Here is a 21,536-nt window from a genome sequence, read left to right as displayed (position 1 = left end):
GTGACTTATCAAGTGAAAGGATCCCAAAAGACTGACATGACCTTTATTCAGTATTCAAACAGAATTAAGGACTTACATTTACAAGATCAACAACCAGTCATTGCATCAGACTTTTGATTTCACTCACAATTAAATTTTTAGAGCGGCGATCAGTAGGACAGGAAATGTAATGAGCGGTCTACCAGGTCTTTCTGTTACGTGCAATGTTTCCTATCCCGGGGCAGTTTGACCACATTCCAGCTACTGCACATCTGGTGTAAGACTTCCTCTTGAACCAGACCAGCGACTTCCCTGAAATACTATGCCTTACACTAGAGGCCTGGGTGTAATGCTGCTATATGTAGAGCTCTAATATTCTTTTCAAAGATTGAGAATGAGGGAATATTTATTTATGATTAACACATAACATTCAAAAGCTTGGTTCTGTAGGCCATAGACAGCAGTGTATATGTTTTCAAAGGCAACCAAATCAGATTTTGAAAACATTCCGTGTCTTAATTTGAAAGAACACTGAATTTTTCTAAGTAATTAGGAGTGTTGTGACTTTAGTATTTGTTCCATTATTGGAACAATAATTTGAACTCTGAATAAATGACTTCACATTGAATGCCCAGATGGGGATGGAAGTGCAAAATGTGACATGTGATTATTCAAATGGTCACAGGAGATCTCTCATTGTAAGAAAATCTTTAACCTGAGCATTTCAAACAAAAAATCAGATGAAAATTATTGTTGTACATTGAGTACACATCATATTTCCCACAACATTTAGAGGTCAGTTTTACAAGTTAAAATCAAAGTTAAATCAAAGTGACAAATAAAAATCATTTAAACATTTGAAAATATCTTCTCCAGATGTCATTAGATTGAAATGTAAAACAAGCACAATGTATGAAAGCAGATAATTTTAGGGATTAAGTGACTGATTTCAAAATCAATCTTCACAGACAGCTCCTCTGTGGATCAGGACGCTGAATTTATACTGCCTGCTGCTGTGCATTTCTGGTAAGAGGAGACACCATTATTGTACATTTTACCTAACTTTAGTTTAGGTTAGAGACTATGTCTTAGAGTGCAAGTCTGAATTTTACTGTATGTTTTTAAACTGAATAGTAAGGAAATAAATGAAAAATTGTGAAGTAGTTGCATGCTTACCTTTTTTCAAGGGCTTTCATTATATATTTCTGGGTAAATATCGACCCTAGATTCAAGCATTTCCTCCCTGACCCATTCCTCAGAGTGACACTTTACAAAAATTCAAAACGAACAAGCGAAAAACGATTTCTATCAAAAAACATTGTTTTTTTACAAAACCAAAAAATATATGTTAAAACTTAGTTTAAGTGCTTACACAATCTCCATGGTTATGCAAGAGGGACTTGGAGGGATGATTTCAACCTTCTCAATTGCCTTTCGAGAAACTTTATTCACTCCTTTACCAACACAAAAGCATCTGCCTTTCAGATTTGGAGACCTTGCCTGCCCTGAAACAGTCCAGTATTTATTTCAAATCAGTTTTATTTATTTTTTTATTTTTTGGAAATGTATGTGCCAAAGTATCATATAATGCAATGCTATAAACAAACAAAATAAAATCCTTGCATATTTATATAACTAGATCTCTGAGAACAAGCTTACCTTCCACCTCTACTGTAAGAAGACAGCCAAGAACAATGAAAACTGCAACAGTTTTCATTTTGTTGTTGATATTCTTTATTATTTCCTTGTAATTAATGAAATGTCTGGAAGAATGATACAATGAATAAGTGAGGTCAGCAGCTTTATTTTTATACTGCCGATTAGGATTTTCCCGTTTGAGGTTATAATCACTTTTTGTTTCAGTATTGCTTCCTCCATTTTTACAAAGAAATTGAAGCCTTTATAGGTAAAGAGAAGCTATGTCATGAGGCAATCCATTGTCCACACCAGGATAGATTTCCTTGTGACTCCAACATATTCATTGTTGGTTTGTAGAGTGAATATTACAGTGTTTCAATTTTTTTCTTCATTGTTTATAAATGTTTTAGACATCCTATAAGTTTCAGAATAGGCCTTACCATTAATCATCACTCCCTGTTTAAGCAAGAATTAGTTCTGGTACATTCAACTCAGTTTTATTCACATAATGCCCTTAATATTTATATGTTTACCTTGATGCTTTAAAGAGAATGTGGGCCTTAAACAGCTGAGAGCAAGCTTTGGGCAAAAGTGGCAAGGCAAAGAAATCTTGGTAGCAGAGAAGAAAACAATGGCTTTAGTGCTACTTTTTGAAGGAAAATATATGTTAGATTGTGAGGACAATGCATTTATATTTATGCATTCTGCAGATATTTTTATCCAGAGCAACTTGCAGTACATTCAAAGTATAAATTTTTTTTTTTACAGTTTGTGTGTTCTCTGGGAATCTAACTCATGACCCTACAGCACTGTAATTGTTATTACTTTAACTAATTACTTGTTGTAATGAATTGTATGTTATTTTTTAAAGTGATTTAAATCTAAAATTATTCATATTAAATCTTCGTGAACCCACATCACGGTTTGGATTAAATTTGGAAAGAACCCACTACACGATTAGAGGAACAAATAGCGAATAACATTTCACTTCAGTTTCAGCTGCTGCTACTCACCCGTACTGCTCAACCTTAATCTTTAAAAGCAACATCTTTCACTTTCGTTTTGACTTTTCAGAAAGAAGGGGGCGGGGGGTTACAAATATTAGGTTAATGTGTATACTGATATAACAAGGTATTTGTGTAACGCTTAAATATTTCTCCAAAGTAACCAATTCAGAAAATGTACTGTTTTCTATTTATTTCAAGCCCTTTTTTATCCTCTATTTTTCTGCTTTTATTTACAGAGCTATGTATATCTTGAATCTACAATGTTACTACAGGCATAGTTTACAAATGAATCTCCATTATGATTGGAACATAATCCTTAAGTGACTGATAACATACTGTAAATTGTTAACAGTAAAATACTGGAAACAGACATGGTGAACAATATTACCCATTAAAACATTAATGATATTCCATAATGAAGCCACAGAGAATTTGAGAGAAACTAAACAATATTCATCAGGATGATCAGAGTACAGAAGTACAGAAATTAATTAGTTTATTAGTTAATCAGTGCATTGACACCCTTAACACCTAATATTGAATATATGACAATATGACATATCAAGTCAAATCATACTGTTTAAATCATGTTCAACTGGTAATACCCAGCTTACCAGCACTTAAAGGAATAGTTCACACAAAAATGAAAATTCTCTCATCATTTACCCACCCTCATGCCATCCCAGATGTGTATGACTTTCTTTCTTCTGTTGAACACAAATTAAGATTTTTAGAAGAATATTTCAGCTCTGTAGATCCTCATAATGCAAGTGAAGGGGTGCCAACATTTTTAAGCTCCAAAATTAATTAAAGTAAAACATAAGACTTGAGTGGTTAAATCCATATCTTCAGAATGATCTACCTGTAGGTGTGTATGAAAAACAGATCAATTTTAAGACTAATTTTTATTTTATTTTATTTTTTTACTATCATTCTCCACTTTCACTTTTACATTGTTTTGTTTCTGGCAGTTTGCATATCATGGATTTAACCACTCAAATCTTATGTGCATTTTTGAGCTTCAAAATTTTGGTACCCATTCACATTTTGAGGACCTAAAAGAGCTAAAATATTCTTCTAAAAATGTCTGTTTGTGTTCAGCAGAAGAAAGTCATAAACATCTGGGATGGCATGAGGATGAATAAATGATGGTTTTTGGGTGAAAAAATGAAAATGTTGTTTGATGTCTCTGTATTTATCTTATTTAGCAAATAAGCAGAAAAGAACTGACTTTCTCTCTCAAGCCACTTGTGTTAGAACGAGTCATCAGAGCCTATTCTCTGTCAAGAACACAACTTTTGTAGATGTAGAATACCAATATGCAAACAAAGAATCCCATAATCCAGAAACAAGGCTTTATCTTCTTAACAAAACTTAGCATCCAATCCATTATATCCTGAGAATCAAAGGGAAAAAGAGGATCAAAAAGGAGTGAGTTGTATTGGATTGTATTAGATTTGCACCACCCATGTGTATGTGTGTATGTATATATATGGGTGTCTGTACGTATGTGTATAATTAGTTTTATTTTTTATTATTATCTATGTCTTGCTGCTGTTTTTGTATTGTTTTTGCATTGTTGAACACTGGAAGCTCCTGTCACCAAGACAAATTCCTTGTATGTGTAAGCATACTTGGCAATAAAGCTGATTCTGATTCTGATTCTGATTCTGAGTTGAGAAAACTGCAAATAGTCTTTGGCTTCATTTGAAAGGTGAAAAATGCTGCTTTTGACTGTATAGAGAGGTGGAAAGGCATCAAATCACGAATCTAATATTTGTGTTATGTTCAAATTACTGAGATGCCTTCATCTGATTTAGAAACTACAATGCTTGTTTTTCACTAGAAAGGGAGTCAAATGTTAGTCATAAATTGAGTCATAAACTAATTGCTGGTTCTGCTCCATCAGTGGCATTATTTATCCTTTCAACCAACCAGCAAAAACCACACATGCATGATTTTGGGATATCAAAGGCAGTGAAGGTTTCACTTGAATTTTTTTTTTTTTTTTTTTTACGTAATTAGATATGGCATTATGGTGCCTTGGAGGGCTGTCCAAAAACAGCATGCTTTCAAAGTGCCAACTCAGTCAATGACTTCACAGGCAGTGATCTACATATGAAGTCATTGACTGAGTTGGCATTGAGGCAGCTGCCTTAGCTTAAGGATGCAGTCCATAAATAAGCAGAGTGGCTGGCAATATTAATTTAATACGAAGGACATCACAATTAAAAGTCATCAGCATAGAGATGATGCAGTAATATTTATACTTATTCCAGGTTATTTATACTTTAAAGGAAAAATCAGGACGTCTGGAATACAAACAATGATATCTGAACTGTAAAGGGACTATGTGTCCATATTTCTTTAACATTATTAATTATTGTTCACATATATTACATTACTGTAAAGGTCATGCTCACACAACTACTCATCACACACATCTTAACGAACCTACAATAAACATAAAGATGTAAGAAGTTACCTGAGGTTTGAAATGCATTGCAGTTGTAGTCAATGCCTCATCATTAATGTCACATTTCAGTAACCCCATGTCTTCATGGAATAGAAAGTCCACTGTTAGTGTATTTCTCCTTTTTATAAATCTACTGCTGCCTGGTATGGTTTTATTTGTGTCAAATGTGTGGTGGAGCACCATGAAAATAGCTGGTTTGGATTCTGTTTAAATTTAAGGCATAATAAGGTGGTCAAAAAATTTGTAATATTATCATTAATTAAAATCCAGCAACAATTAGTTTGGTGCTGTATATTCTGAAGTTACCTGAACAGGTGTTAACTTCGATGTTTAAGGCACTGGGGCCTGTAAGGTCCAAGGTACCCTACTATTAATGGTTTCCCTAAAAAAATATATTTTATAACAAAAAGTGTTAAGTAATTTAATAATCCAAAATCTTACCTTGAAGGATCATTTTTCTCTCTTCCCGTTCTGGGCCTGTAAGGTCCAAGTTAAACCACTGGTAATGGTTTCACTAAAATTGTTTATTTTATAATAAAACGTGTTGTTAAACAAATAATTTAATCATCCAAAATCTTACCTTGAAGGATCATTTTTCTCTCTTCCCGTTCTTCCTCTTGGTCAAACTGCCTTTGTGCTTGTTATCTGACAGTTGATTAGTCTTGTCCTGAAACAAATTTAAATTCACCCTTGATTATAGTTTGTTGGTTTGATTTGACACTTTTTATAAGGTACCCAAGCAATTAGAATAAAATGGATTTGGTGTGAAAATTACTCAATTTAGTTTGATGGAAAGTCAAACAATACAAATGTGTAAATTAGTATGTATTTTTTCTACACAGTCAGTCATGATTAATTTAATCCATGAGTGAAAAGGGGCTTTTCCACTGCACAGCACGGCTCGACTCGACTCAACTCTGCTCGCTTTTTGGGGGTTTTCCATAGTGGATAGTACCTGGTACCTGGTACTTTTTTTAGTACCACCTCGGTCGAGGTTCCAAGCGAGCCGAGCCGATACTAAATGTGACATCAAAACCCTGCAGATCACTGATTGGTCAGAGAGAATCGTCACTACCAGCATCACTGGATTTGTGACACGGGACATCAACCCGCTAGTTTTAAAGTTAGCAAAAGCGATAGCAGTATTATTTGTTCACACGACTTTCGAATTGTAAAAAGAAATGGCTGTGTGCAAAACCACGCCATGGTCAATAACGTTCCTCTCGTTATTAGCCGAGGAGAGGATCCAGCGAGAGCTGGATGGGGTGACACAACTATGACGATCAGCCTATAATCCTACCCATGTTGAGGCTGCACTAAACTGCAGTGGAAAAGCAAGCTCAGAAAAGTAAAGCGAGCAGAGTCGAGTCGAGTCGAGTCGAACCGTAACGTGCAGTGGAAAAGTGCCAAAAGTATCCAGTTAAAAATAGCATTTGGGATAGTAAGGGAGTAGTATTAGGCTGATCATGTGATCATAACATGGCAGCCCCCATGAGGAGACCCTCCCCATCTAGAATAAAATATATTTTATAAGGTTACTGATATGACTGGAATCTTCATATTGTGTAAGTGGTCATCATTACATATGTTATTTTTTTTTTTAAATACACTTTTTTTATTATGAAATCGTATGTGACTTCATCACATGTTCACAATATAACATATACAATATAACCCTCATAAATTCTCCAGTAGGATATATAAAAAAAAAAAAAAAAAAAAAATGACAACTGAATCAGGAGTCACAGTGCAACACTTTCACTTTCATTTTATAGACTCAAAATAGTTTCACTTTCAACGTTGCTCTAAAGCCAATTCATACTCTAAAAATACAATGAGAACACGATCTGTAATTTATCTGTTTATGACATTTTATGCTTGAATAGAAAAAACTGCAGGGAGGATAATTGTAGAGGTAAACAGACTATGTAGTCCATGGCTTGTGACTTTGCTTATTGCATCATAGTTCTTCCGACATTTCAGGGTAATCACTGATCTTCTTTAAACAAAGTCCACTTTGAATATATTCAGGAGCAATGTTCAGTGAAAGTTTTCTTTGGACCAAATATGTGTTAAACACTGTGATATGCACAATGTGCCTCATAATCTCTCAAATATATTTTAAAGTTGTATAGTTATTACAGTATAGTTATAAGTAAGTTGTCTGATATAGTCTACATTAAATTGTTTTGGATTTATTATGAGGGTATGTAGAATTGGATGGCTACTGGTAGCTAGCCACTATTGTGTTGTTGCCGGTTGATAACTCTGCCCACTACAGGGTATCCCATTAGAGATAATTCAGAAGACAGTCTTCAAAGTCTGGGAATAACCCATTTATTATTGTTGCCACACACAATACTCAGTTTGCTGTCTTACAAGACTCAGGGGTTTAGGCACAATATGCAGTGAGTGGTCCGATGAGCGTTATGTAGCTTGATGAGTAGTATTTTTGGTTTCTAAAACACAGAGAAATTGAACAACATACTTGTAAGCATACATAATAATTAAGCATATTGCTATGAAACAATACAGCATAATATCAAATAATTAAAGCAATAAAGTTATACATGAACACTGTTACTGGTTAATGAAGGCAAAACATGAATTACAGTGTGTAGGCTTCATTATAAACAGCGCACACATATATCTGAAATCTGACACCTCTTTAGAGATGAGTGCCACTCTGTCTGAGCCATGAGTGTGCACATACACACAGCGAGTTGTTTAAAACTTCCTGCCCATAAGAATAAATGGAAAATACCATGTTGTGTAGTAAACTAAGATCATATAACATATACATAATAATATTATTAGTAACAACAAATTGAAATGTCAACTGATGGATGAACATACAAAATACAGATTCACAGGCTAATCACGAGCGCGTACAGATGTACAATCGTACATTTAAATAGTACAACAAACAAGGATTATACACTTACTTTGTGCATTCACGCACAGCTCCTGATCAAGTAAGGCAAAATGTAAAGAATTATAAAGTTAATGAAAACTTAGTGTCCGTCTCTGGCTGTGTCTCGTTTAGAAGGCTGCATGCTAGGTAGGACGCATCCTTTGAAGGCTGCAGTATACCGATTGTGCTCCTTTAAACAAAGCCTCCTCATCTCAGCAAAGGAAGTTTCTGAGAGAATAGGGTTAGTGTGGCAGAGGACAGTGGCCTTTTTAACAGCCGCCCCCAGATTTACGTAAGTAAATATGTAGAGTTACAAAAGGCCCTGAAGCCATGTAATTATAACAGTGTTATCACACTAATCGGGAACGGCAGGTAATTGTATAATGCGTGCCACTGGATGGATGTAGGTCTTCTCTCCCACTTTGACTTTGACTGTACGCAAATCAGAATCAGAACTGTGGTGCCGACTTGGATGTTTGTTGTTTCCTTGTGCCATTTCTATGTGTACTAATAGTACATTTTATTTATGTACTATTATGTGCTTATCTATGTATAGTGAAATTGTTTTCCTATTTAGAAATATAAATTGAAATAACTGTATAACACGAGAAAAGGCACCACAAACAGCAGTAAAAGTCACAAAAAAAGAGCATTAAAAATGTCTCGGTTACGTACGTAACCTCAGTTCCCTAAGAAGAAGGGAACGAGACATTGCGTTGATTAATGCATATGGGGAGTGCCTTCTTATACGACCTAGTTGAAACCTCTCTACAATAACGGCAATATTCTAATATCGGCTATGGTGTTTGAGCCCTGCCTGTTTTGGTACGAAGCTATCCGCTATAAAAGCAGGTGCGCAAACACTATTTCCTCAGAATTTCTGACTGAGAAAAAGGAGCACATTGCTCGTACCTCAAGAACTCTGAGTCTTGTAGTGCAGCTAGCATTCACAATGTCTCGTTCCCTTCTTCTCAGGGAACCGAGTTTATGTATGTAACTGAGTCGTTCCCTTACGACTCTTGACATTGTGTTGATTAACGCATATGTGGAACTGAATCCCATCACGCCGCACTACACAACATAACCTCCCTCAAAGGAAACGTGGCACCGCAGTCTCGTGGGAAGGCGACCAACATGAGTATGCCTCAGTGAGTGACCCTCGTGTTGGGCCAGGAGGGGAGCACTGAGAATGAATATATGAACTATAGTCATATAGTATGAATTAACTCCTTCAATAACAACATAACAAATGCAATGATAGTTCCTCATCTGAATTAAATGAAGGAGGGAAGAAGGCCTGAATGTGAACCACCTGTGCTCTGAAGGGCATGGTTAGGACCTTAGATACATAGCCTTTTCTGGGTTTGACAGTGGCTTTTGAAAGACCAGGGCCAAACTCCAGACATGAATTGTCGATTAATAGTGCATGCAGGTCACAGACCTGTATTACTGAGGCTAGAGCCAGCAGCAGTGCGGACTTAACGGAGAGCATGCACAAATCAACAGAGTCAAAAGACTCTTTTAGGACTAAAGTTAAGATCCAAGTCGGGACTGTAGCCGGCCGAGGTGGGTTTATTCGTCTTGCTCCTTTAAGGAACTTTATGATTAAATCATGCTTGCCTATAGTGGTGCCGGCTTCATGTGCATGATACGCAGATATAGTCGCCACATACACTTTGAGTGTTGACGGAGTGAGTCCTGTGTCTAATCGCTCTTGAAGAAATGAGAATTGGGAATATGGGGCAGCTTATTGGGTCTTTGCCATGTGAGAGATACCAATCAGTGAACACATTCCATTTTAGCGCATAGAGGCGTCTCGTGGATGGTGCTCTGGCCTGTAAAATAGTGTTCACGACTGAATGCGTCAGTTCTGAGGCCACACTTGCAGGTTCCCGAGCTTGGGCTGGGGATGTCAGATTGTGCCTTACGCCTGAGAGAGGAGATCCCTCCTCAGCGGTATTTCCCATGGTGAGCTGAACAGCATCTCTATCATTTCCAGAAACCATGGCTGGTTTGGCCTTTTCAGTGTAACCAATAGAATCATTTCCTTGTCCTCTCGGACTTTGCATATGACAGAGTGAATCAGGCACACCGGGGGAAACGCATATTTGAGTTTCGCTGGCAATTTGTGGGCCATTGTGTCCGCTCCCAGGGGCTTGGGACTTTGAGTACCAGAGGGGAGAGTGGGTGTTCCCCACTGAGGCAAATAGATCGATTTCTGCTTTTCCCAAATCCTCAGTACAGTTTGAGGATAAAGTCTCCATTCGCCCAGTATCACCCCTTGGTGTGACAATAGGTTCGCACCGTAATTCAGGCGGCCTGGGACATATGTCGCTCTCAGGGAGAGGAGATGATGCTCGCTCCATAGGAGGAGGTGACGCGTCAGTCTCAAAAGTGGCGGTGAATGAATTCCACCTTGGCGGTTTATAAACTCAGCAAAAAAAGAAATGTCCTCTCACTTTCAACTGCTTTTATTTGCAGCAAACTTAACATGTGTAAATATTTGTATGAACATAAAAAGATTTAACAACTAAGACATAAACTGAACAAGTTTCACAGACATGTGACTAACAGAAATGGAATAATGTGTCCCTGAACGGGGGGGGGGGGGGGTCAAAAGTAATAGTCAATATCTGGTGTGGCCACCAGCTGCATTAAGTACTGCAGTGCATCTCCACCTCATGGACTGCACCAGATTTGCCAGTTCTTGCTGTGAGATGTTACCCCACTCTTCCACCAAGGCACTTGCATGTTCCCGGATATTTCTGGGGGGAATGGCCCTAACCCTCACCCTCCGATCCAACAGGTCCCAGACATGCTCAATGGGATTGAGATCCGGGCTCTTCGCTGGCTATGGCAGAACACTGACATTCCTGTCTTGCAGGAAATCATGCACAGAACGAGCAGTATGGCTGGTGGCATTGTCATGCTGGAGGGTCATGTCAGGATGAGCCTGCAGGAAGGGTACCACATGAGGGAGGAGGATGTCTTCCCTGTAACGCACAGCATTGAGATTGCCTGCAGTGACAACAAGCTCAATCTGATAATGCTGTGACACACCACCCCAGACCATGACGGACCCTCCACCTCCAAATCGATCCCGCTCCAGAGTACAGGCCTTGGTGTAACACTCATTCCTTCGATGATAAACGCGAGTCCGACCATCACCCCTGGAGACAAAACTGTGACTTGTCAGTGAAGAGCACTTTTTGCCAGTCCTGTCTGGTCCTGCGAAGTTGGGTTTGTGCACATAGGCGACATTGTTGCCGGTGATGTCTGGTAAGGACCTGCCTTACAACAGGTCTACAAGCCCTCAGTCCAGCCTCTCTCAGCCTATTGCGGACAGTCTGAGCACTGATGGAGGGATTGTGCGTTCTTGGTGTAACTCAGGCAGTTAGTTGTCATCCTGTACCTGTCCCGCAGGTGTGATATTCGGATGTACCGATCCTGTGCAGGTGTTGTTAAACATGGTCTGCCACTGCAAGGACGATCAGCTGTCCTTCCTGTCTCCCTGTAGCGCTGTCTTAGGCGTCTCACAGTACGGACATTGCAAATTATTGCCCTGGCCACATCTGCAGTCCTCATGCCTCCATGCAGCATGCCTAAGATGAGCAGGGACCCTGGGCATCTTTCTTTTGGTGATTTTCAGAGTCAGTAGAAAGGTCTCTTTAGTGTCCTAAGTTTTTATAACTGTGACCATAATTGCCTACTGTCTGTAAGCTGTTAGTGTCTTAATGACCTTTCCACAGGTGCATGTTCATTAATTGTTTATGGTTCATTGAACAAGCATGAAAAACATTGTTTAAACACTTTACAATAAAGATCTGTACAGTTATTTGGATTTTTACAAAATTATCTTTAAAATACAGTGTCCTGAAAAAGGGATGTTTCTTTTTTATATGCCACAACTGTCATATTGTCTGAGCGAACCAGGACATGACAGTTCGCTATTTATGACTGAAAAGCCTTTAAGGCTAGGAATATAGCAGATACCTCAGTATTTTCACAAAGTTTAATTGCATAAGTTAAATTTAAATGTATATATATATATATCGCTGGTAAAAGGCAGGAGTTGTCCAAGGTGCTAAAGCAGCTATACAGCGGTGGGATATAGTGATGCGCGTGCACCCATGGCACCAAGCATGTCGTGGCGCACGGTGCTTGAGCCAGCACTGAAGAAGTATCCCGTGTAAGAGACCTAATGGAATGACGGGGGAAGCCGCCACCATAAACCCCAATGCTTTTTTTAAACAGCTTCAGTGGAAGAATTTTCCTCAGTTTAAACTGAGACAGACACTGTCGAATGGCATGAATGCGCTCGCTTGTGAGGTGCCCGCGCCCGCTCATGGAGTCGAGGCGGACTCCAAAAAAGAAGATTTGTTGGCTGGGGTAAAGCATGCTCTTTGCCCAGTTCACATTGAGGCCCAAGCTGTTTAGATGTTGAAGCAATAAGTCTCTGTGCTGGCATAACAGAGCCTCTGATTGTGCCAGTAACAGCCAGTCGTCTAGGTAGTTCAAGATACGCATGGTGCTCAGTTTGAGAACCACATCAATGCACTTTGTGAACGTGCGAGGAGCCAGAGACAGTCCAAAGGGCAGGACTTTGATATGCTGTTCCCTTGAACGCGAATCTCAAAAACATCCTGTGATGTCGTACAATTTGGATATGAATGTTTGCATCCTTCAGCTCTATCGATGCAAACCAATCGTGTGGGTGTACCTGCGATAACATCCATTCTGAGTAATCATTTTGAACGGGCGCTTTGTGAGTGTCTCAGATCCAGGATTGGCTGAAGCCTGCTGTCTTTCTTTGGGACAAGAAAAGAACTGCTGTAAATCCCTTTTTGGGCTTGACAATTTGGCACAACCTCTATCGCGCTATAGGAGATTTCGGCTCATAACACTGCCGTGTCTTCGGACGAAACCGTGGAAGACAGAACGCAGTTGAAACGGGCTGGCCGGCGTGCAAATTGGATCATATAACTATGTTCAATCGTTTTTTGCACCCATTCTGAATTACCCATGAGGGCTCGCCATGTGTCCGCGTAATGGGACAGAGGGCAATTTGCTTTGCTCACCGATGATATAATGCTCACCATAGGGAAGTGGTTGCGCATAATGTGTGGGTTTTGAAGAGGAAAAGGGCTCTTTATTGAGAATGTGTGAGCATCTCTTGCATTTACAATGAGTGCTGTATTCTTTTTTGCATTTAATGTATTTTTTATAGCATTTATTTGAGGGTGGGGCTTAAACACCATAGCCAATATTAGAATATTGGTGTTATTGTAGAGAGGTTTCAACTAAATTGTGTAAGAAGTCACTCCCTATATGCGTTAATCAACGAAATGTCAAGTGTACTGAGTCATAAGGGAACTAGCATGGGTACAATAACATGCAGTATTTTCACAAAGTTTAATTGCATAAGTTAAATTTAAATATATATATATATATATATATATATATATATATATATATATATATATATATATATATACTATATACAGGGTTGGGGAGTAACGAAATACATGTAAAGGGATTACATATTTAAAATACAAAATATAAGTAACTGTTTCAGAATCAGAATACAGAATCAGCTTTATTGCCAAGTATGTTTACACATACAAGTAATTTGTCTTGGTGACAGGAGCTTCCAGTGTACAACAATACAAAAACAACAGAAAAACAGCAGCAATACATAGATAATAATAAAAATAATAATAATAATAATAATAATAATAAAACCACTACATTGTATTCCACTACAGTTACAATTTAAATCACTGGTATTTAGAATACAGTTACATTCAAAATGTATTTTGATTACTGAAGAGATTACTTTGCATTTTATTGTAATTTGTTTAATTTAATATTTAGTCCTTTCAGATGGAAAAATGTATACATGTAAATGATGCGATCCAAAGTGCATTTGAACAGCGGTGAAACACTTTCTTATGAAGTGTTACATTCATACGAGCAGACAGAGAAATAAGTTTGAAGCACAAGAAATAAAAATAAACCTTGTGCAAATTGTCAGCTTTACGCTAATCTAAAATACTATTTCTAGACATTTTACATGCACGTTACCAGGCACGATCATATTTTTTTAATCAAATTCACGTTGGATCATAATTTCTTTTTTTTTCTAGTAAGACCTTTGATATTAGGGCAAAAATCGTATTCTTGATAATAATTTTTGTATTGTTTCCTGTAAAAATATCTACAAATCCTTAAAACAAGATCAGTTTGATTTATCTTGTTTTAGAAACAACACTGCATAAGATATTTAGGTTTTTCAGAGAATGTATTTTTAACATGTATTTTGTCTTACTGTACTGGCAGAGTTTTTATAGTCAAAACAAGTGAAAAAATCTACCAGTGCTGAAGAAGTAATCCAAAGTATTTAGAATACATTACTGACCTTGAGTAATCAACGGAATACGTTACAAATTACATTTTACAGCATGTATTCTGTAATCTGTAGTGGAATACATTTCAGAAGTAACCCTCCCAACCCTGACTGTATATATACACTACTGGTCAAAAGTTTTGAAACACTTGACTGAAATGTTTCTCATGATCTTAAAAATATTTTGATCTGAAGGAGTATGCTTAAATGTTTGAAATTAGTTTTGGAGACAAAAATAAAATTGTGCCACCATATTAATTTATTTAATTATAAAACAAAATGTTATAAAAAAAAATAAAAATAAAAAAAAGGTTTTGAAATTGTTGACTTGGACCAAATAATAAAGAAAGGCAGCCAATAAGTGCCCAACATAGATGGGAACTCCTTCAATACTGTTTAAAAAGCATCCCAGGGTGATACCTCAAGAAGTTGGTTGAGAAAATGTCAAGAGTACATGTCTGCAAATTCTAGGCACAGGGTGACTACTTTGAAGATGCTAAAATATAATACAGTTTTGATTTATTTTGGATTTTGTTTAGTCACAACATAATTCCCATAGTTCCATTTGTTATTCCATAGTTTTGATGACTTTACTATTATTCTAAAATGTGAAAAAAAAAAAAAAAGTATAATAAAGAATGAGTGTCTCAAAACTTTTGACCGGTAGTATATATATCTAGATATATATATATATATACAGGTGCATCTCAATAAATTAGAATGTCGTGCAAAAGTTCATTTATTTCAGTAATTCAACTCAAATTGTGAAACTCGTGTATTAAATAAATTCAATGCACACAGACTGAAGTAGTTTAAGTCTTTGGTTCTTTTAATTGTGATGATTTTGGCTCACATTTAACAAAAACCCACCAATTCACTATCTCAAAAAATTAGAATATGGTGATCTTGCCAGATCTTGTAAGAGAAACAAGCAAAATTGTCTGGGAAAACAAGCCCAAAATAAGCAACTTGCATCACCAAAATAAGCGAAAATGCAATACATTTTTTTCCTGTGTGGTGGATGTTTCGGCATAGAAATCATAACAAGCAGTTAATTAACAGTTAAGTATAATTTTAATTACAGATCTGCTTCTGAGTCACAACCAGGCAGCATCAAATCTGTATTAATGCATCATATCTAACAATAATTCGGTGGAAACATCAGAGAAAAATTATTTTTTACCTCTGATAATGTTTTCCTTGTACCTGGATAAGCTGTGCATGTATATGTAGTAATTATATATAGTTGTTAAAAAGGTCTTCATATAGAGAATGCAACATCCACAATGGGTGATAAGGCAATGAAATGTGTGATGCTGCAGTTTCCTTCAGGATCAAAGCACATATTTAATTTTTTCAGCTAATATGAAGTGGTGTAGTTCCAAAGATTTGCTGTGATAAACCCTTTGGCCTTTAGTTTCATGAAAAAATCAAGGAACAAGATTAACCAATTATAACTGGTTACCAGTATTCAAAAATAAAGTTTTTGAACAATTGAAAATCACTTTGTTCCGGTTTTCGGTTACATTCTGCTAAAAAATATGTGCATTTTCGGTTTTCATTTTCGTTCCTTGATCCGTATTTAGTCCCTGGTTTATACTATGATGATTTATTCTTCTTAATTTATAACATGATGATTTATCCTTCTAGTTCGCTCGCAGGATCCAAATCAGTAACATGTTTGACAGCGCCACGCGCCAGCGCCATTTGACCTGCCAGCTCAAGGCGCTTGAGAAAGTTTTTGCACAGAATTAATTTATCTACATTTGAGATATACAGTATATTATGAGTTGAAAATAAGGCTTGAATGAGGCTACTGGTGGTGCACCGATCAGGAAATTTGAGGCCGATACTGATCTCTGATTTTTTTGGACTCTAAGATCGGCCGATACCAAAGTGTTCTTTGCCAGGGGGTCCTGGGTAGCTTAGTGGTAAAATACGCTGGCTACCACCCCTGGAGTTTGCTAGTTCGAATCCCAGGGCATGCTGAGTGACTCCAGCCAGGTCTCCTAAGCAACCAAATTGGCCCGGTTGCTAGGGAGGTTAGAGTCACATGGGGTAACCTCCTCGTGGTCGCTATAATGTGGTTCGTTCTCGGTGGGGCGCGTGGTGAGTTGAGCATGGTTGCCGCAGTGGATGGCGTGAAGCCCGTCTCTGTGGCAACGCGCTCAACAAGCCATGTGATAAGATGCGTGGGTTGACGGTCTCAGATGCGGAGGCAACTGGGATTCATCCTCTGCCACCCGGACTGAGGCGAATCATTACGCAACCACGAGGACTTAAAAAGCACATTGGGAATTGGACATTCCAAATTGGGAGAAAAAGGGGAACACCCCCCCCCCCTTTGCCACACTTTTGCAAGTTATATTGTGCAGTTATATGTTTATGCCCCACACAGTTACAGTAACACTTTACAAAAATGTTTCATTTGTTAACATTAGTTAACAACATTACAGTAGTTAACATAAACAAATTAACTTAATATTAGTTACAACATATAATAATACATTTTTAAAATCAAAAGTTGTATTAGTTAACAATGCACTATGAACTAACATGAACTAACAATGAACAATTGTAATTTTATTAACTAACATTATAATTAATAAAGGTTGTAAAAATATATTGTTCATTGTTTATACATCATACCTAATGTAGTAACTAATGTTAACGTATGGAACTTTTTTATAAAATTACCAAAATTACATTAAAATTACATTAATTGTGAATTGCCAACATCTGAGATACTTTAAAAAATAAGAAAAATATATCCAATACAAGCTCTAAAACTGCTCCAGTGAGAAATCATTAATATCTATGATTTGTTTACTGTCTTTGGCGTTTTTGCTTAGTTAACACAAATTACTAATTATTAAGCAAATGCGTGAAGATATGGTGCCATTATGGTTAAAATGTAATCACTGTGATTAGTGGTAATGTGACCAACATTAATCTGATTTAAATTAGGATCCTCACAGAATAGCACTGAGATGAGTGACTGATGAGATATTTAGAGCACCCGGAGAGCCGCTTGTTTGATTGACACTGCGAGTGAGCATATTGAAGGGAGTAAAGCTAAAAGTGCTCATGATCGCTCAGACAGTTTCTGTTGCTCAACACCGTCTGATTGTCACGACTCACGTTACATCATGTATACTCAGATTTGTATACGCATGTTTATTTGTTGTTTAATTTGTTTTTATACCCATTTGCAGTCTCTTTATCCTCTCCGTGCTCACAGTGCAGCGAGTCAGAATAACTACCGTAATGACTCTAGAACAGTGGTTCCCTATCTGTCACTCACTCGACGTTGTGTCGATGTAGTGACACTAGGGGTCGCTCTTGGGAGCCCCAGACACCTCTGATCTTTGAGAAAGGCCAATGGGAATTGGCGAGTGGAGCTGACTTGCAACCACTCATTCAGATTTTTTTCTTCAGAGCCGAGTGGTGTTGAGCAGCGAGAAGTGTATGCTGTTTTATATACGGTGCATTTCAGCGGCTTTCTCCCCCTCTGTGCGATTGTTGGAGAGTACACCCCTGGGCGCTTCGACAGCCTAAGAGAGTATATATTCTTGCAAATAAAAGAGTATATTTTCCTTTAAAGAGTGCGCACTGAAGGAGAGCAGCATTCGTGGATGGTTAATGTTCTCACTGCGAGAACATAACCATGGCAACGCTGCGGCTTTCCTTCTTCCGGGGGAAAGCCACTCCAGCCGCTCCCCACCCGGTCCTTCTACCTACGGGTATGAGGCCGGGTCAGTTAGCGCTGGGGGTGGTTCGGGGACGCCAATGGGTGTGGTTCCGCCGGGTAATCCCCTGCGGACCTCCCATTACCCGGTACGCTAGTTTGCCCTGGTCGAGTTCTGGTATGAGACAGCTTGCCTCAGGGCGAGTTTAATGTCTCTTTCAGAGCTCGTGAGCAGGATGAGCTCTCTATCGCAGCATCGGAAAGCGCTTTGGTGCAGTCGGACGCAGTCGGACGCTGAGGACTTGACAGGGCTTCCACCTTCGGGTGAGCTGACCGCCATGCTTGCCTGGGCTGCTGCGAGTGTCGGGCTGGAGTGGAACCCTCCACCCTGCCCTGAGCCCTCGCGGCTTGATGATTGGTTGCTAGGTTCGGAGCCCCGCTCACGGCCACTCCTGGCCCCGGTCCCATTCTTTCCAGAGGTGCACGAAGAACTCACGAAGTCGTGCAGAACCAACTTCTGGGTTCGTCCACTCTCACTACCTTTGATGGTGGGCGGCCAGGGGGTATACGGGGATTCCTCAGGTAGATAAGGCGGTTGCGGTGCACTTGTGCCCGCAAAACGCCGCCACCTGGCGGAATCGCCTGAGACTCCCATCCAGGGCCTGTAAGTCTATGTCGTCTCTGGCGGCCAAATCTTACAGTGCTGCTGGACAGGCTGCCTCCGCCCTGCATGCCATGGCACATGGGTAGTCCTGACCCTGAAGTGATGCAGGAGCTGCGGAGAGCCCCATTTGAGCCCCTAGAGTTAGTTGAGCTAAATGCGGTCTCATTGAAGACTGCCCTCCTGACTGCGCTCACGTCCATCAAGAGGGTTGGGGACTTGCAGGCATTCTCTGTCAGCGACATCTGCCTGGAGTTCGGTCCAGAGTACTCTCACGTTGTCATGAGACCCCGACCGGGCTACCTGCCCAAGGTTCCCATGACCCCTTTTAGGGATCAGGTGGTGAGCCTGCAAGCGCTGCTCTGGGAGAAGGCAGACCCAGCCTTGTCATTGTTGTGTCCGGTGCGTGCTTTGCGCATCTTCTTGGATCGCATGCAGAGCTTTAGATGCTCTGAGCAGCTCTTTGTCTGCTTTGGCGGACAGCGGAAAGGGAACGCTGTCTCCAAACAGAGGCTTGCCCACTGGATCGTGGATGCCATCACGTTGGCATACCAGGCCCAGGGCGTGCCCCTCCTTTCAGGTTATGAGCACACTCCACAAAGAGTGTGGTGTCCTCCTGGGCACTAGTCAACGGCGCCTCTCTAGCAGACATCTGCAGAGCAGCGGGCTGGGCAACACCCAATACCTTCACAAGATTTTATAATCTCCGTGTTGAGCCGGATTCACCCTGTGTGTTGTCAGGTATGAACAGGTAAGTTTGCGGGGCAGCCGGCCGGGTGTACTGCTTGCGTACAGTGCGGGAAAACTTTTATTTTGAACGAGTGTAAAAAATACTTGGATTATGGCACCACCTACTGGCGACTTGATATAAACTAATTACTGCTTATTGCAAGACCTCACCTGGGTCTAGTAAAGAAAGCATCCAACAGAAGTCAAAAGGAAAGAAACTCAAAAGCAGGAAATATGACGAAAAGTACTTGTAATATGACAAACAAATAAACAAAGCCACTGTAGTTTTTCCAACGAAAACTACAAGAGCTGCATGGTCAAAAATCACTCCTTCAGAAAGCTGTTACGGTGAATGAGAAGGCTCTTCACTTCTCGTTTATTATCTCTAGGTGAGATTTGTTTCTTACCCTGCGCTAAATAGACTTTTTTGGGGGTGGAATGACAAAAAGGGGAAATATTGTCATTTTTAAAAGGGGGTCACACTTGCAATAAGGTTAAGAACAACTGCTCTACAAAATGGGGAAAATAATATTCATACACGTGTAACTCTTACACATTTTTAAAAACAAAATGGCATATTCATGTGAATAACTGCATGTCTGAAAGTTTAAATTAGTGAATATTTAGATTTGCCAACAATTCACCCTCCAGAGACCACACTGTCATGCATCAAGGGCTGAGAAAGCGCTCATTCATTAGAGTAGCGGTGTATGTGTGATTCCCTGCATGCTGCAAAAAAGATTTGCCGTGATTCTTGGCACGATTGCCGATCACAGACTTAAGATGAAGTTCGGCTGACTTAGATCGGTGGCCGATCGATCGGTGCACGCATAGAGGCTACACATATTTTTTAGATTAGTATTCTCCAACTTTAGTGCATTGTCCACATGAAGCAATAATACAGATAACGATAAAACTTTTCTGCTTGTAGAAATTCCACAGGGTGCATACACTATTTTACTATTTTAATGCTATTTCACATATTCATGTAATCATTGACAGCGATCAAGCTACCTTGGTTTTGGTTGTTGTCTGCAATAGAGGGTATTAATAGACTTAATTACAGAAATAAAGGTGCCATTAGGTGGTAAAAAGATTCAAAAAATATTGTCAGAAGAGGGAGGTAAACAATTGTTTATATATTCATATATTATTAACAGAACCAAAACAGTGATAGTGTTTTTGGACTATATTTACATTAAACATTAGAAAACTGAAAATTACAGTTGAGTATATATACCCTGTCATGGAAATTCTAAATACTGACCCAAGTAAACCTAACTTCCTAAATTACCTGACTAACCTGGTACCTTTACTTAAAGGAGACCTATTATGCAAAATTCACTTTTACATGGTGTTTGAACATAAATGTGAGTTGGTAGTGTGTGTAAACAACCACCCTACAATGTTAAAAGTCCACCCACTCCTCTTTCTCATATTTCTATTAATCAAAAACCGTGTCTCAAAATGACTGGTTTTCGTGTCCGCTCTAAAGTGACGTCACTTTAGAGCAGGCCACGCCCATGACTGGTGACAGACTCCACCCTATTATCATAGATCCTCCCCAAGTGATCGACACACAGTCTGCCATGTTTTTCCGCACTGGAGCAGCTACAGTGAGAAGAATAATGTCTCAACTTCGTAAGCATCATAAGTGTTCTGTTGTTGGCTGTAAAAGTGAACATAAGAGTCTTCATGTACTCATGGCATTAAAGCCACTGAAGAAAATGTGCCCCAAAACATACCAAAATTCGTGTATGTTTGTGCAAATCATTTTACACCGGACTGCTTTGTGAATGAGGGTCAATATAAAGCAGGATTTTCAAAAAATTTGACTCTCAAGCATGGATCAGTACCAGCTGTTCGTGTTCCAGCTTTATATCTTGAAGATGTAAGTATCGCACTTTATATTTTGTGAATGTTTGCAAATCGCCTTTCCGAAGGTGCTTGTTAGCTGATTCCACGGCTAATGCAGCTAAAGTTACCATTGTCTCTGATTGTATTCACGGAGACCAGAGCTATGTCGTTATAGCTTGTT

This window comes from Myxocyprinus asiaticus, chromosome 3 (genome assembly GCF_019703515.2).
Source record: "Myxocyprinus asiaticus isolate MX2 ecotype Aquarium Trade chromosome 3, UBuf_Myxa_2, whole genome shotgun sequence".
NCBI lineage: Eukaryota > Metazoa > Chordata > Actinopteri > Cypriniformes > Catostomidae > Myxocyprinus > Myxocyprinus asiaticus.
Note: the sequence above shows the minus strand (reverse complement) of the source record.